This window comes from Ooceraea biroi, chromosome 8 (genome assembly GCF_003672135.1).
Source record: "Ooceraea biroi isolate clonal line C1 chromosome 8, Obir_v5.4, whole genome shotgun sequence".
In the NCBI taxonomy this organism is placed as follows: domain Eukaryota; kingdom Metazoa; phylum Arthropoda; class Insecta; order Hymenoptera; family Formicidae; genus Ooceraea; species Ooceraea biroi.
The window spans coordinates 11,238,327-11,255,150 of record NC_039513.1 but is presented as its reverse complement, the minus strand read 5'-3'; the positions used below and the strand labels follow the sequence as shown (position 1 = coordinate 11,255,150).

The 16,824-nt window shown below is 32.7% G+C and overlaps 1 protein-coding gene across 2 annotated transcripts in view; it reads left to right on the top strand.

Moving 5' to 3' along the window:
* LOC105278570 (ABC transporter G family member 9) overlaps nt 1-16,824 on the top strand; it is a 53,708-nt gene that overhangs the window by 14,545 nt on the left and 22,339 nt on the right. The window lies entirely within an intron of this gene.

Genomic DNA, 16,824 nt, shown 5'->3' with positions numbered 1-16,824 from the left:
TATATAGAATAATCCATGCACTTTTAATAGCTATTTGCTGGAAAATCGTCGCTTGATTTTTTATTAGTTTCTTTCATTTCTTTCGTTCCATGAATGACATTTGACACACTGGAAAGAAAATTACACACAGCTAATAGAAGCGGTCTGGTTGACTGCAGATGCGTATTTCCGTGACACTGTTAATATTTCCGTGACGTGTATATACAGAGTGTTTAAAACAAAGCATTCAGTATTCACATGATAGATAGATACACACAATACTGACAATGAGTAAAAAAAGTCTTAGTAAACATAGGTCGAAAATTCAATCGTTCAAAGGTATAAACAATTTTGTATATTATTGCCATGATTGACTTACAAGGGAATATCGTGAAGTCGCAAATGAATGTAGTTTCAAAAGGCTTCAACCTCCGATTCTCATGAAATTCGGTGAGATTGCTAATATTGCTATAAATGAATATATTTAAAAGGTTTATTAGCACAACTGAAAATTGACCGAGATAATAGTTACACATATTAGGTTTTTGTGATAATATGAATAAAAAAGAAGCAAATAATCTAATCTAACTCATACTTATTATGCAGAAAAATCAATGAAAAGATTGAAATAACTTTAAATATATAATATGGCCCCTGGGCTTATTCTCAGCGAATGCAATAGAAAAAATAGCAAATAATAATTGATAATTATATTATGATATTTATATAATCATTGAGTTTACCTAATAAGATATTTTATGTAAATTTAATCGTCATACATTTTGATAATTATTATTTGGCACCCTGTAGAACAGAGTGAAAAAATTGTAGGAACAATTCAACTTTCTCATTAAACTATCAGTTGCCAATTCCACCTCCTGCTATAAAAGTGATATATGGAATTGTTGGTCTAGATATATTCGTCATTGAAGATACGTTAAAATGCTATGTTATTTGCACGTAACACACAAGATCTGTAGATTTATGCCGGAATTATATTAATCATGGTGCCATTACGATATTTTTATGATAAAGGTATGATACTACGACGCTGCGTCCTAAATGCATATAAAATATAAATATTGATATATAATTATATATAATATATAAGATATGAATATATAATATAAATATAATATAAAATATAAATAAATAAGTGCAAGTTTTATTAGATCTTTATTGAAATCGGACTACTTTCGTGAATTCGCGTGAATTCTTGAGTTCTTTGCGAAATTTATATGTGGGATGACGCTCGCCCATTATTTTGAAAAATCTCTTGCTTATTTCATTAAATAATTCGCATTCTTATACCGGTACGAGACACGCATGATTGCTGTCACGATACTGCGTTGCATTTGCATCCTTGATTACATTTATTACATGCAATCTATAAGTGCAACGAAAAGATGCTGAATTAATTTTCGTTCGCGTTTAATAATTACGATCGTGAATTATTAGCAAATACAAAATAAAGCATTTGGCAGCTGAATAATTATCTGAGTAATACCCGGTAAAACATTTTGCATGTATATTCATGCAGAATTGAATATACTTATACAAGATTATACATAATCTGTGCAGAAAATATATAATTATAAATGACAAAGTATAGAACGTTATATATATTTATATATAAATGCAATAACTGCTACATATAAGATGCGCACTTTGCATACTTATATATAACGTTACAATGTTTTATATATAATTATATATGGATCTGTATTTGTCTAATATATAATTATATATAAGTCTTGCATCATGTATAAATATACATAAACACAAGTATGATTCAGATGCCTTCATATATAATTGTATATGATTCTATATAAACTAGGAATATGTGTTTTCGCTCCGCACCGCTATGTGGTGCACGCGTCGAGTTCTTACTCGACGTTAAGATTTAGCCTGACAGTTATATAATAAAGTTAATATACACGCCTTGGCATATTAATTTTTTTGAGAATTTTTGCGCTTGTGGTACAGAGACTCCCATGGACGTCCATGTAGTTCACACGCGCAAGCAATTTGAAGTTCGAAAAATTCGGACTTCAGATTACAATAAATAATATATTTTACTACTTACATATCTTTAATAATATACAAATATATATATATCCATTTATACATAAGCATATCCATTTATATATAAGCATATCTATTCATACATGGACAAAAATGATATATAATTTTGTATAACCATGAGTTTTGTCTGATTATATATAAAAAATTTTTTACCGGGTAGCTAATTTGAATTGTGTGTGTGTGTGTGTGTGTGTGTGTCGCGTGCGTGCGTGCGTGTATGTGTGTGTGTGTGTGGTGTGCTTAGATTCGTATATTATATTATTTGGATATTTGAAAGATATGGTAATTGTTAATGTATTTCAAAATATTTACAATATGAGATTTTTGGATGATGCGTGAAAATGTGAGTTTATTTTTTCTTCGCATACACGCTCTCTCTTTTGCTATTTCTCTCTCACTCTTTCTCACAAAAAAATTACACGCGAAGAAATTTGCAATTTGCCGTTTGTTTCATTTGCAAGCGGAAAGCGGAAACGACATCGTAGAGCGAAAATATGTAGGTAGATCGTCGTTACCGCTCACGCGTCACGTTCTTATTTATTTGCAACCTAGAAAACGCGTAATCGAAAGAAAAATCGGTAATTTCTCCCGCAGAGAAAAATCGAGTCTTCCGTCTAGAGATGAAATCGTTCCAGTTTCCCACTGCGCGTGACCCACTGCTTAAGGACTCTTGCGATTGCACTTTCCGGCAATATAGAGAATGGTATTTGCCGCCTTTCGAGTGGATAGCTTCATCAAATAAGAAAATATCTTAATACTTCATCAAGTTGCTTTTTTCCCTTACAAGTGGATTGAAATGTTCATGAAACATCGGAACCAAAATGACAGAGCGGTTTCAACCGGAAATCTAAATCCAATTGTAAATTTTTATTTCTTCGAAATAATACTACAAGTGTGTAAGATATGAGCTGGCTATCGTATTTGCTCAATATACTTGTTAGTAGAGGACGTTTGTATTTTCTTTGATTTGCTCGTTGAAATAAATTTACTTTAAATAAATTTCCCTTTATTGACCTTCAATGATTGCAAATAATTTTGAATATGTCTTACAGTATTCTAGTAGAAAAAAAAACAAAAAAATATATTGTTGTACCGTTTACAAAAACACGAAGTTAACTTTTATATATCTTTTTCTTCTCCATTTTGAATAGAACTATTGACATTAAATTATGCCACATCATGAGGCCAAATAATATTTACCTGAAGCGTTCTTTTTTATCACCAAAAGTAAACGAATTACTCAACTACTTTAAACTACTTTAAGTGCCTTACATTCTGTATAATATGTAATATACACACGACGTTAAACTAACACATACGAATGGCCTTAAACAATGATTTTTCGTAAACTATTATGCATTGCCAAATATTATTTTACTATATGTTACCAAGGAGGGTATACTATAATATAATATTATAAGTTCAAATTCGCAATCGAAGACATTTAATGTTGATTATTCTTGTTGATATTCTTCTTGTTAATTACAATATCTCGATTTTAAATCACCCGATTTTATTACGAATGTGGAAGAAGTCGTGGGATCGAATTCATGCATTGCCGACCGTAGCGTTTACGTTTTTTTATACGTTTCTAGCATAATAATTTCAGCTATTTCGTATAATTTTAGCTATTTCTTATCTCGTTTCTTCGCCCCGTTAGCTTGGTGATGACTTTGCCTCGGACATAGATTTCAAGTTTAATCGCTCATGAAATATTAGAAATCAACAAAAATTTAAAAAATTTCACTGGATGCGTGTTCAGCGTACATAGAATCTTTAGAATCACCGTATCACAAGATTGGAGAGAAAATAATATTTAAAATATTTAAAATTTTTGATGCGTAAAAAATTTCATGTTTGACGTCCGAAAACACGTTTGTCGTAATGAAAATCATAACATGACACATAACTTCACTAAACTCGTTGGTCACATGGGCACCATAAGTGGCGTTTACAATATTAATGGCGAGTTCACGCAACATACAGATTTGGAGATAACTGTAATGACGATTCCGCCCCGCATCTCGCCCCGGTGACGACTTCGCCCCGGTCTCTCTTTTATATACAAAATTTATTATATTTAAAATATGAGCTAAAATATCGATATATTTAAAATATGAACTTATGTTATTGTTTTTTTTCTGAATATTAATTATAAATCAAACGTAAAATTTGTCAAGATAATACATCTCAAATAGCTATTACAAGGAACTTCTGAACAAATTGTCAGCATGAAAACATCTGTATGTGCATCTGCCAGAAGTACCAGAAAACGGTCGCAGTAGTATGTAACATACAATTGTGTGTGTGTGTGTGTGTATACACATGACTATTCAACCTAAAATGTTTTTGAAACGATAAAAGTATTCTAAATATAACGAATATGACACGAATTGTGAATTCCGCACTCTTCAATTACACATATAAAATATTACAATACTTATTACAATAAAGTTTTAATCTTTTTGCATTTCTTTCACAATTAAATACGACTTTAAGTATATACTTAGCATCAATGATTTTTCGACATAATATACGGTTATTCTTCATTACCTAAAAGTTCTATTTTTCGCGAAGTTTACATAACTATATTTTATTGAAGACATTACATTTTAAAATGCGCGACTTTTATACATGTAGTTTGAACCTTCCTCTTTAAAACAAGCCAACATAGAAGTCAATGAGACTATTTGTTTAAAAGTTATGATTTTTAAATGTGGTAAGTGGGAGTGGGACATACAGGGTGATTCGTATAAAGTGACCAATTTAATTATTAGTGATATTTCAAGCATATGAAAAAAAAGTTTATACCGATATGTTCAGTACAAAGGGGGACACCATGTAACGGATACGATTATTTTATGAGTGGAGGCGTTGAGGACATTTCAAAGTCAACTTCTTTTTTTAATGGAATGCTGTATTTTTTATTTTATAGGATAGTAGCCCTTTTTAATATAAATTCAAGGATACATTACATAAAAACATTCAACGTCAATCAAGGCCAAAAATACATGATAAAATAAAATTCAAATGTATGATCTGTATTTCCGTCTATCGTTCGCTTTGGCTCTCAGTATGTCTATGTCTATGTTTATGAGATGTATTTTCTTTGGAAACTGCTATTATAATGTTATTGTTACGAAGATTGTAAGGACAAGTGATGCTTACAAACGTTGTGAGTGCCAAAGCGAACGAGCCTTAGTATGAGATTAGTCGTAGCACTGAACGTAATCTCTAATTACAATAATTCACAAATTGTAGACATTTTGATAACTTTTGGTGAATGTGGAAAAAATGCAGCTGAAACTGCAAGAGTATTAAATGAACAATATCCAGATCAACATAGACATAGTGCCCGTTCAATATTACGGATTATATCACGAGCAAGACAATTTGGTACACTACAAGTAAGAAAAAACCGTCAACGATCACATTATGAAAGAGACAATGAAGCCAACGTAGTTGCCGTTTTGACAGCAGTTAATTTGGATTCGCATATAAGTATCCGTAGAATTTCAGAACAAACACAGTTGCCATTTTCTTTAATACAAAGAATTTTAAAGCATAGGCATTATCATACCATATAAATCTTAATCAAGAGCTTCACGGGACAGATTTTCAAAATAGAACAAATTTTTGTGTTTGGGCTTGCCATATGGTAGAACAAAATTCAAAATTTTTCCATACTGTTTGTTTTTCCGATGAAGTGACTTTTAAGAGTAATGGCTGTGTAAATCGGCATAATATGCATTATTGGTCAAGAGAGAATCCACATTGGATGAGGCAAATTGATAATCAACGTGTTTGGAGTATAAACGTTTGGTGCGGTATTTTGAATGGGCACATAATTGGACCTCATTTTTTCGATGGGATACTAAATGGTGCAATTTACTACAATTTCCTTGAGAACCATTTGTCACTATTATTAGAAGATGTGGATTTACATACTCGAGGACAAATGTGGTTTCAACAAGATGGAGCACCAGCTCATTCTACTAGGGCATTACAGATTTTGTTGAATCAAAAATACCCACACCGATGGATCGGACGTAATGGATCTGTAGCATGGCCGCCTCGGTCACTTGACCTTACGCCCTTAGATTATTTTCTTTGGGGATATGTCAAAAGCATTATGTATTCTGAACCCCCAACAACTCGTGATAATATGATTGTTCGAATCACTGAAGCACTTGAAAATATTTCATCAGAGGTACTAAGAAGAGCAGTGGATCATTTGATACACAGAATTCATCTGTGTCGTCGAGTTCAAAGTCAAAACTTTGAACATTTATTGTGAAGAACAGAAATACAGATCATACATTTGAATTTTATTTTATCATGTATTTTTGGCCTTGATTGACGTTGAATGTTTTTATGTAATGTATCCTTGAATTTATATTAAAAAGGGCTACTATCCTATAAAATAAAAAATACAGCATCCCATTAAAAAAAGAAGTTGACTTTGAAATGTCCTCAACGCCTCCACTCATAAAATAATCGTATCCGTTACATGGTGTCCCCCTTTGTACTGAACATATCTGTATAAACTCTTTTTTCATATGTCTTCAAATTTCACTAATAATTAAATCGGTCACTTTATACGAATCACCCTGTATATGTCCCAGAGGTACAAAAGAGTTAAACAATGTATCATAACTACGTTAAAATTGAGCTTATTTAAAATAAATTAATGAACAGTTCATACATTTCAGCAAAAAAATTTTGATTAAATATCTTTTTAGATAATAATCTAACGGGATACTTCTTTGCGCGAGCACCCTATATTGTATGCTTGTGAACGCGTTGAAATAGTTCCTTTGTTATCGCCGTTCCAGTTTCTTCGCTCCGATACACCTAACGTTTGAATACGAAGTGCACAATGTTATTTGCTTTGAATTGCTGCTTGTTGAAACAGTGACGTGATTTGTGTCTTCAGGTCATCGTTATTAAATAAAAAAAATAACGTCAAATATATGCGCATTAATATTAATAATAAATTGTAATAAATTTTTTATTTTTATTCATTCTTTTTTATTCAAAATACACTACTGAATGCAGAAAGCGATTAAAATATTTTTTGAAGCGGTTACTGTACTCTATTTTCGCAATCGCTTCCAAAACTGGAGCGGACTGGGCTGGGCGGAGCTCTTTGGATGTCCTGAATGATGTCGTAACGCTTTCCTTCCATTGCTAACTTAAATTTTGAGAATAGTCAGAAATTAGACGAAGCCTATATCAGGCAAATACGGGAGATCTGATGTCTTTCCTGAATCAAGAAGCCAGAAATCACACGTACAATCTTGGATTTATGCGGCTTACATTATTGTGCAGACCAAGACCCTTGCTCTCGGTATTCAGGCCGAGAACTTGAAGAATCCTGTTCTACAAATGATTCAGAACACTCAAGTAATAAATAATCAGCGTTCACCATTTGGCCTTCCCGTATGAATTCCTAGTAGACAATTTCTTTTGAATTAAAGAAAACGGTGAGCAATATCTTGATTCGACTCTTCTATCATAGGCACTTCTTCTGTCGCTTTGCGAATGGCGCATATTAAAAACACTACGTTCCGTCACCAGTTATAATATTTTTCATGAAATGCGGATGAATATCGGCCGCTCTTAACATATCTTTAAAGTGCTCTACTTTGCCGTCTTTTTTTCATTTTCTGACAGCGTGTGCAGTACAAAGCGTGATTTTTTTGGCAAGCAGTAATAACATACTGCCACATTTAACGTCAAAACTAATATGCCGATATGCTAGCGCTTTGAAATTTTGGGTGGTATAGTTGAAAAAATTTAGGTAATTATGCATAATAGGGGAGCCAGCCCCGATGACCTTGACCTTGACATATGTTATAGAGGTCACCCTCCTGAGTGACCTTCAGAAGGTTTTAGCCGGCGGTCATTGTTTATTAAAAGGTTATTAACAAAAGAAGTTTCGAAAATGTAGTAGTTATTTTGAAGTCATTTAAAGCAGTGAATCGTTAATATAGAGAATAGTTTCTTTTAATATAAGTACAAATTATTCTCTGCTTTAACCTAACCTAACCTAACCTAACCCAACCCAACCCAACCCAACCCAACCTTGGTTAGGTTATATTTTCCGAAAGTGGAGCCTCGGGCACATACGCTCGTTTTCAGCCCGCTTCGCGGGAGGGCTGGGGGCAGGGGCTTCGCCCCTCCCCCCCGCCGGAGCCGGTGTAACAGATTTCACCGTACAGATTTTGATCACGTGGTACACGGCACGGATCCCGGTGGGAGAGGGACGAAGCCAGGTTAGGTTAGGTTAGGTTAGGTTAGGTTTTTGTCAAGAAACCTCAAGAACAAAGATATATCAATTTTTATTTAATTTAAGTTTATTCATAAGCTAGAAATTCATCTTTCACGTATTAAATGTTAATCGTACGACAACCTGTCCTATACTGGCTCATTCTATTAGCTGAATTCGGAGGAATGTAGAAAAGGTAAACACAACATAATATCAGCGCACAATATAGTAATACAAACACGTATACTCTATATAAGGTGTCAAATACACAAATATATAAACTAATTTGAAATCTGTTACACTAGCTCCGGCAGGGGAGAGGGGCGAAGCTCCTGTCCCTGCCCTCCCGCGAAGCAGGCTGTGAAAGAGCGTAGATAGCTGAAAATTTGTGCAAAATTATTAAACTCATTTGGTTAATTTTTTAATAAACAATGACCGCCGGCTAAAACTTTCTGAAGGTCACTCAGGAGGGTGACCTCTATAACATATGTCAAGGTCAAGGTCATCGGGGCTGGCTCCCCTATTATGCATAATTACCTAAATTTATTTTCTCATATTTTGTTTGTTTATCTCAGAATGACCTCATACATGATATATTTTTGAATTTCATGAAAAAATTATTTTTTAAATAAGTAATAATTCATTTTATGAATAAAATGATTCCAAATAATTAATAAAATTAGTAAAATAGATTTGAGTTAGAAACCAACCATAGATGAACAATTAGTAATCAACAGCTACCGTCCTTTCTTGATAAGTAAATCAATTGGCCATTGCTGGAGAGTCGGTGACGATGATCGTGACAAAACAATTTTTTCACTTTCGAGCTTTACGTCATAATACCTCCATAATTTGTAGAGCAAATAAAGTAAAAATAAGAACACTTTCCTAAAATAAATCAACTATCAACTATCGATTAAGTTTATCATGAACTTGATTTGTTCAGCTCAAGTCCAGCCGTTACTGGGATTTCATAATCAAAAATGCTCTTAGCTAACTAATCCGTGTTCGGATATACAGGGTGTCTTAGGAGAAAAAGTCAATTTTCTGGGAGGTAATAGTATTGATCATTTTAAGCAAAAATATTCATATGAACTAATTTGATCGGTTTCCAAGATATAGCTATTTGAATGTATAGTTGCAAAATTATTGAAAAAGAAAGAGATACTGCGTACTCTTGTGTATCTTATGGTTGAAGTAATATATTTTTACATTACAGCTTATAATAAAGTTTTAAAAATTCCACCGTTCTACATCAATGCAGTTTTTCTTTTTCATGAACATGTTTGCTTAAAATGATTAATAGCATCACTTCCCAGAATATTGACCTTATCTCCTGGAACACCCCGTATATGTACAGGACTTGGCGTGAGACACTATGTCTCCTGATTAAACCGATTTTGACTGTTCTTGAAAATGGTATACTTCATCACTTTAATATAATGCGCTGTTGACCTTCTTAGAAAACTGATGGTCATTCACGGCCTAGAACTTGTATATTAGTACTATTAAATTGAATTTATATTTGAAAGTTAACGTGGGATTTGTGTGTTACACGGTATAATATATTATAAAATTTTATTCCATTTTACATAATATTTCAGATATAGTAAATACGTAGTAAAAAGTTTATAATTAACACAATCACACAATCAGTTTTTTGATATTTAAAAATTTGAGATTTCGATATTACATGATGTTTAAGGGAACCAATAATTATTTAAAAAATTCCTTTTTATAAATCGTGTACTTTACAAAAGTGAATATAATAATACTAAAGTTTTTAGAGAAAAGTAAACGCAAAAGCTGGACTTGCAGGAGTTGCAGGTTTTCTGCTATTGTTAAAACACGTAGTTGAGTAGTTGTCATTTTCAAGTTATGTGTATCAAAAACGCTACATGTTGTACCGGTATCTATGAGTTTGTAATAGTGATAAGGTAATAGTAATAGATATCTGCAATTATTTTCTTACATTTTATCTACCAATGATAAAAATCACTTGAAAATGAGGTCAGTGTGATGATCGAAAATGGTACATGCGGCACGTGTTAATTCTCAATATTATACTCAATTTATGTTTACTGCTTTGATTCTTCCATATCATGTTGTTGCGATTGTATTTTAACAACAAGAGTAATGTCAATATATGTTATACACTTATTATAGTTTTTGCTTTGGCAATAAAACTAATTTTATTGTTAAGTTATTTATCATGACTCTTTTAATTAACCGTTTCAGAATTTAATTGTTCAATTAAATCTTCTTCTCTTTACTATCGTGATATTGGAAAATGTTGGCACATCTTTTTTCCGGCTAATGATATGAAAATGAATAGATTCGATCTTCCTTGGTAACAGGCTGCATGCGCAAGGCTATCAACGGGATAGCGAGAAAATAATCGTGTTCTTGCGAGGACGGCATCTTGACGATACTGCTGCATAATACGCTGCATCTCGTCGTCGAGTTGTCTCGTCAGTTTCGTTGTCGGGTACGAAGGTTATTTCTGTACAGACGCGAAGAGATCTTAAGCGCACGAGAGCAGATGCCGCAGAGAGTGACCGGTCGACTGTCTTCATCGAAAGAACTGTGATCTCGTCGATATTGTTACAAGCACAGAGAGGAGGAGAGGAAAATGAAAAAATTATATTGTATAGATATATATTATGCAGATAAGTTGATATCGACATATAATTTTACTAACATAACATTGTTTAAAGACACATAAGAAAGATAAGAATCAAGGCAATGTGGTAATGATTGGCTATCAGTATATTTCAATAATATATTCGTTAAATTATAATTTTCGTGAAGATATTGAGAGGCTTTGTTTTGCGACATGAGGACACGAATCTACAATCTAGTATTATTAGTATTTCTCGACTAGTTCTCGAAAAGTCATCCAGCTGGGGGCAATAAACATTCCTTCAGACAGAATTATTGCAGTCACACCGACCGAATCTATTAAAAGGCGTGACGATGATGTGTGTTGCAGTCGCTCTGATCGCAAATTTTGTTTACGAGAACAAATATACAATCAATCGCAAAGTCAATAGGCTGCGAATCCGTTATTAAGACGAAATTAAATACATTCCACAAAATTCGCATTTAGTTGTTCTCTTTGAACAAAATTTGCTGTATAAGGCTAATAAAATGCCCGACAAATTGCCTTATCGATTAAGAGACGATAAAATTTTATTATATTTCTGTATATACTTCTGTAGATGCTTTTAAAAGCATAAACTACAATCTACAGTCTCTTTACGTTTACACAAGCTGTCCAGACTCTTATTCCTTTAACGTCATCTCTTAATGAATGATTATGAAGCTTGATATTTCTATGTATGATCATTCAAAATTTCAAGGCACTAAAATATCTGCGTTATTAGTTTTGACGTTAAACGTGACACTACCTTATCGACGCTCATCGCTTCATGCACTTCTAAAAACGTCTAATCGATGGGAGTTGTGTACAACAATGAGAATCTAGGTATCATTGTTTAGCCTGCAATCAAAAGCTTCGCCTTTATATTGGTAATTGCTTTAAGAAATATTATTCTAAAGAAATTTATAAAACCTAACAAATAATTTTACAATAACTAATTTTACAATAAAATATATTTAAAAGCATATTTTGTTGACGTGCAAAATTTAGTCAAGTAATAACTTAATCCTTTTTTTTAACACCAAAAATGAATCAAATACATAAAACTCCTTTACTACAAAAAATAAAGAGATCAATAGCGCGTAGATACTATACTTAGTGTCTCCAGAAAGGGATAATGTTGACAATTATTATATTATACATATATTAGATTTACAAAAAGTATTTCCAATTACTTAAAATATTTCACAGTTATCACTGTGCATCTTGGGAAACGGTTCTTGTTATTAGAAATTTAGATATAGAAAAGTGAAAAAACAAGGATGAGCTCGGAGAGATGAAGGAATATAGAGAAATAATAGAATTTAATGTTGCTGACGCTATTCTATGTGTATGCATATATGTACATCACTCACACACACAGAGGGTGTCCGGGCAAATATTACGCTACTGATTGAAGTTACAAGAAAGTTTAATAAAAAAAATTTGGCTTTGATTTAATAAAAGGAATACAGGTTGTAGTCCGCAACAAAACACATGTAAAAATATATACATATGTGTATATGGTCATATATAGTACAAGCATGCGTACGTACGTGCGTGCGTGCGTGCGTGTATAGTCGCTCATAGAATCGTTGCTATCGCGTCGCATTGACCTTTAAACGCAGGGGTCAATTCTGGTTATGTTCCTCCAACCATGTCGTGTACTTATATGATGATTTTCTCATGACGCGTCGTAAATTGGTGCATTTACCTTAATTTTGTCCATTTGTGACGTGAGTTTTACACAGTGTTTTAACGGTGATATTTATTAATTTTTTTAAATAGCAAAGAATGCACGTGCATCTCCTTGTGCGCAATTTAGTGCAAAATAAGTCACGAATTTCAACAGAAGAATTGCTAAGAGACTTAATATTGACAGATCGACCGCATTTAAAAAAGATTAAGTACACTTTGAAGTTCGATATTTAGGTATCGCATTTGCTAACTGAAGCGAACAAATTGAATTGAATTTTTGCAGTTGTTTCTTTGTTTGATCGACTAAATAAAGAATCGTTTTTTAATCGACTGGCGATAAAAAATGAATCCTGTACGACAATGTTCAATGCAAATGCACTTGGAAAGTAGCAAATAAGCGTGTAGAATCTGCGGCAAAAGCCAATTTGCATATTGAGAAGGTGATGCTTTTTGTTTGATAGGATTGAAAAGAAATAATTTATTTTGAGCTGCTCCCCATTGGCCAAACGATTAATTCTAACAAGTACTTCAACAGTTAGATAATTTAAAAATAGCAATCCAGGAGAAGCATCCAATTCTAGCCAATCGTAAGGGAGTCATTTTTCACCATGACAACGCGAAACCATATACTCCAAACAGACTTTGCGCAAACTAAAGAAACTGAAACGGAATGTCATATCGCATCCACCGTATTCTCATGATATCGCACCATCCATCGACGTATAGTATGAACTGCGCTCAGGTAAAGATATGACCGAAAGAAAGAGATAGCGACTAGTGACGACTAAGCTCTGTCTCTTTCTAATCAGTAGCATAGTAGAGAATAGAAAAAGAGAGCAAAATTGGTCGTCACTTCATTCCCTCTTCGTCTAATTCAGCGACACTTTTCGAGGGCTTCCATGAATCGCGAAGTCCATACTATACGTTGATGGCATCATCAGATTATCACTTGTTTCGATCATTGCAAAACGATTTGAATGGGAAAAAATTCGCATGATTGGAAGCCGGCAAAATCCATCTTTCTTCCTTTTTCAATACAAAAGTGAGATCGTTTTATGATCGAAGCACCGTATGTTACTAGAATGTTGGGAAAAGATTGTCGAAAACGATGGTGATTACATCATTGATTAATAAAAGAATTTTACATGATTTTACATGCCAAATTACTGCTTGAGTTTTAACGATAAACCCGGCACTTATCTAATAATAAGCTCGCATTTGGTCATTTGATCTTCGATGATCTTCACAGTTGTTAGTCATAGGTTGGTATTGGCGTTGAGTTGGTAATGAGAACGTCTACACGCGTAGATGTTTAAAAAATTATGTTGCCATTTAAAAAACTAAAGTTGACCTTTTATTTGAGCTTGATGTTTCCATCCAAAGTTAAATTTTTGTTACCAGAATTTGTCTCCCTCGGTACTATGTATATAATCTCGTAAAAATAGGATTTTAATATCATGCATGGTTTCAGAGAAATTCAAATACATTGATTAAAATGGGACACCCTGTATGGGGCAGTCTCGCCGCTCGTTTCGCACGTACACTACTTAGCGCTAGACACTACTATGTCTCTTGATGGATACTAGTTTAGAGATTTTTATTTTAAATGCTTCAGAGAGGACAGATACAGGATATACAGCATTATGATTTCGTTTATCTTCATAAAGTTTTCAACAAATTTGATATTAATTTCTTTTTAACCTAATAACAATCTATTATTGATTTGGTTTTCTTTAGTTAATCTGCAATACCGAATAACTACATTTATTACGAAAATTATTCTTATTATTATGTTATTAATACATGTTCACAGACAATTTTTATGCTGTTATCTCGCGTACCGTTACTTATAATGTTGGCTGTCCGTTCGTGTATCTCTATAATGTATATTTACTCTCTTTCTCTCGCTCAATTTCGTTGACATTTAATAGTGTACATTCCAATATAATCATCGCCTTTACATTGCAATTACAATTATTTTATTCATAAGTGTCGATGTAAAAAAATGGAAAAAGAGGGGAAAAAAGATAAAAAGGCAATAAGAGAAAAAAAAGCACAGAATATTAAAGAATGGGAGATAGGACGAGAAGAAAAAAAAGAGAGAACAAAAGAAGAATAAGAGAATGAGGAAAATAGAGAGAAAGGAAGAGAGACAGAAGAAGGTAATGATAAAGGAGTGACAAAGTTTTGGAACAAGAAAAGACTATAGTTAAAAAAAAGAAACAGGAGGAAAGGGCGATATGCAAGCAGGAAAGTGCGAAGTGCCGATTATGATTAAGGGTGTGAGTGATAACAGTCGTTTATAAAAATGGCAGAAAGAGAGGGAGATACAAAGAGGCCACGCTATTAACGAGAACGAACAATAAAGTAAGACGGAGCGGTGCGAGAGATCATTGAACTCAACCAGCGAGTGTAGTAGAGTCTATGCTCGATAGGCGACCGCGTGATTGTGTACGCGCGTGAGTGCGCGTATCATTGTATCGATATTGCGCGATACGATACTACGACTGAGAAGATACACTATAGAAAGATACACTATAGAAAGAACATAGGAGAAGGAACAGCAAGGAAAAGAGGATTGCGAAGCGCGAGGAGATTTCGTGCGATGGAAGGGGAAGCGTAAGACCAAGTCAGGCCAGTCAGTAACGATGTCATTAGTTTAGTCAGTCAGCGAATCAACAATTATGATCTTCTGCAGATGCTATAAATGAATCCTGCGGGGCTTCTCTCTTCTATTCCTTTACTTTCGATATCTCTTCGCATTTTGCATCTTCTTTTTTCTGCTATTTTTTGCAGGATTCCTCCACTGGTCAATCGACCTTTTGGGTGCCACGACTAGATGATCTCATGTATCATGAATGGCAGAAATACGCTTTATCATGAATACGATGATTCAAGTTTGACTAACGTATCTTGCGATTATATTTCAAACGAATTTTAATGTTCTTTACTTTTTCTAGCTTTTATAAAATTGAATCCTTGTTTTGTTTAAATGGGATTATCGAAAATATAATAGTAGTATTTTAAACTTGTAGAAAATGTGATATAGAATAAAAATATAAGTATAGAATAGAAAAATATTATTTAAAAATTAGAATAGAAAATTATTATTTAAAAATATTATATGTATATTTGGTATTATATTTTCGTTTATATATTCTTATCTAAACTTATTTTTAAGTATAAAATGTAGTACGTTTTATATTATGTTACACAAATCTTGCAGTCATTTTTTTTCTTCACTTAGACGCTCGTGCTACTTGGCAGTATAGCTTTCTTAAAATCGTAAGATGGATAAACTAGATCAGATTAATAAATAAAAATCTTTAAAAGATTAATATAATTTTAATTTATTATAATTTAAGTTATAGCACTAAAACCTGAATTTCCCAAATGTAGATATTTGCTTAAAAATAAAAATTTGAAACTAGAAATGATGAGGGAACTTTCCAACGAAGGATATAGACAAGACAAAGACCAATTTATAATTTATAGTTGTTATCATAAGATCGGTTTAAGTATAAGCTTTAGATACTAATAAAGCTTTTTTATTAGCTAAACCTACCTTATTAACTAAAAATACCGTAAAATTATATTATATTATATTGTTTAATAATAATAATAATAAATTAAATTATGTATAAGATAATCTCATTATAAGATAATTTTATAAACACATTAAATAAACGCATTATAAGAATGAATCATGAGTACCGCGGCCTTTGTGTTTGTATCCATTGCCAGAATCTCCATAATTCTTGTCTTATATTTTAAGAGGTAATTTGTATTCTAGGATTTTTGGATATTATTACTTTTGTATTTAACTTCTTAAATATGAATTAGTCAATAAAATATAATTTTTTATGCGATACTTTTTCCATTATCGCCACGATGTTTTATTCCGACTATTATTCTCAAAACAATGTTATCTTACACTTTTTCCATCGCACCAAGCATCGCGTATACTTGGCGCCTTTTTGTACTTTTTTAAAGAAAAGATAAGTTTTTTGTATGGATATATAAATAATAAATTTTGACATTTGGGCTTTGCATTAAAATATCTTCGCTAATAAAAATAGTAAAAAGTCAAATATATAAAGTGACCTTTAGCTAACGATTAAGCCTATTACGAATGTGATCCGTTCAGATA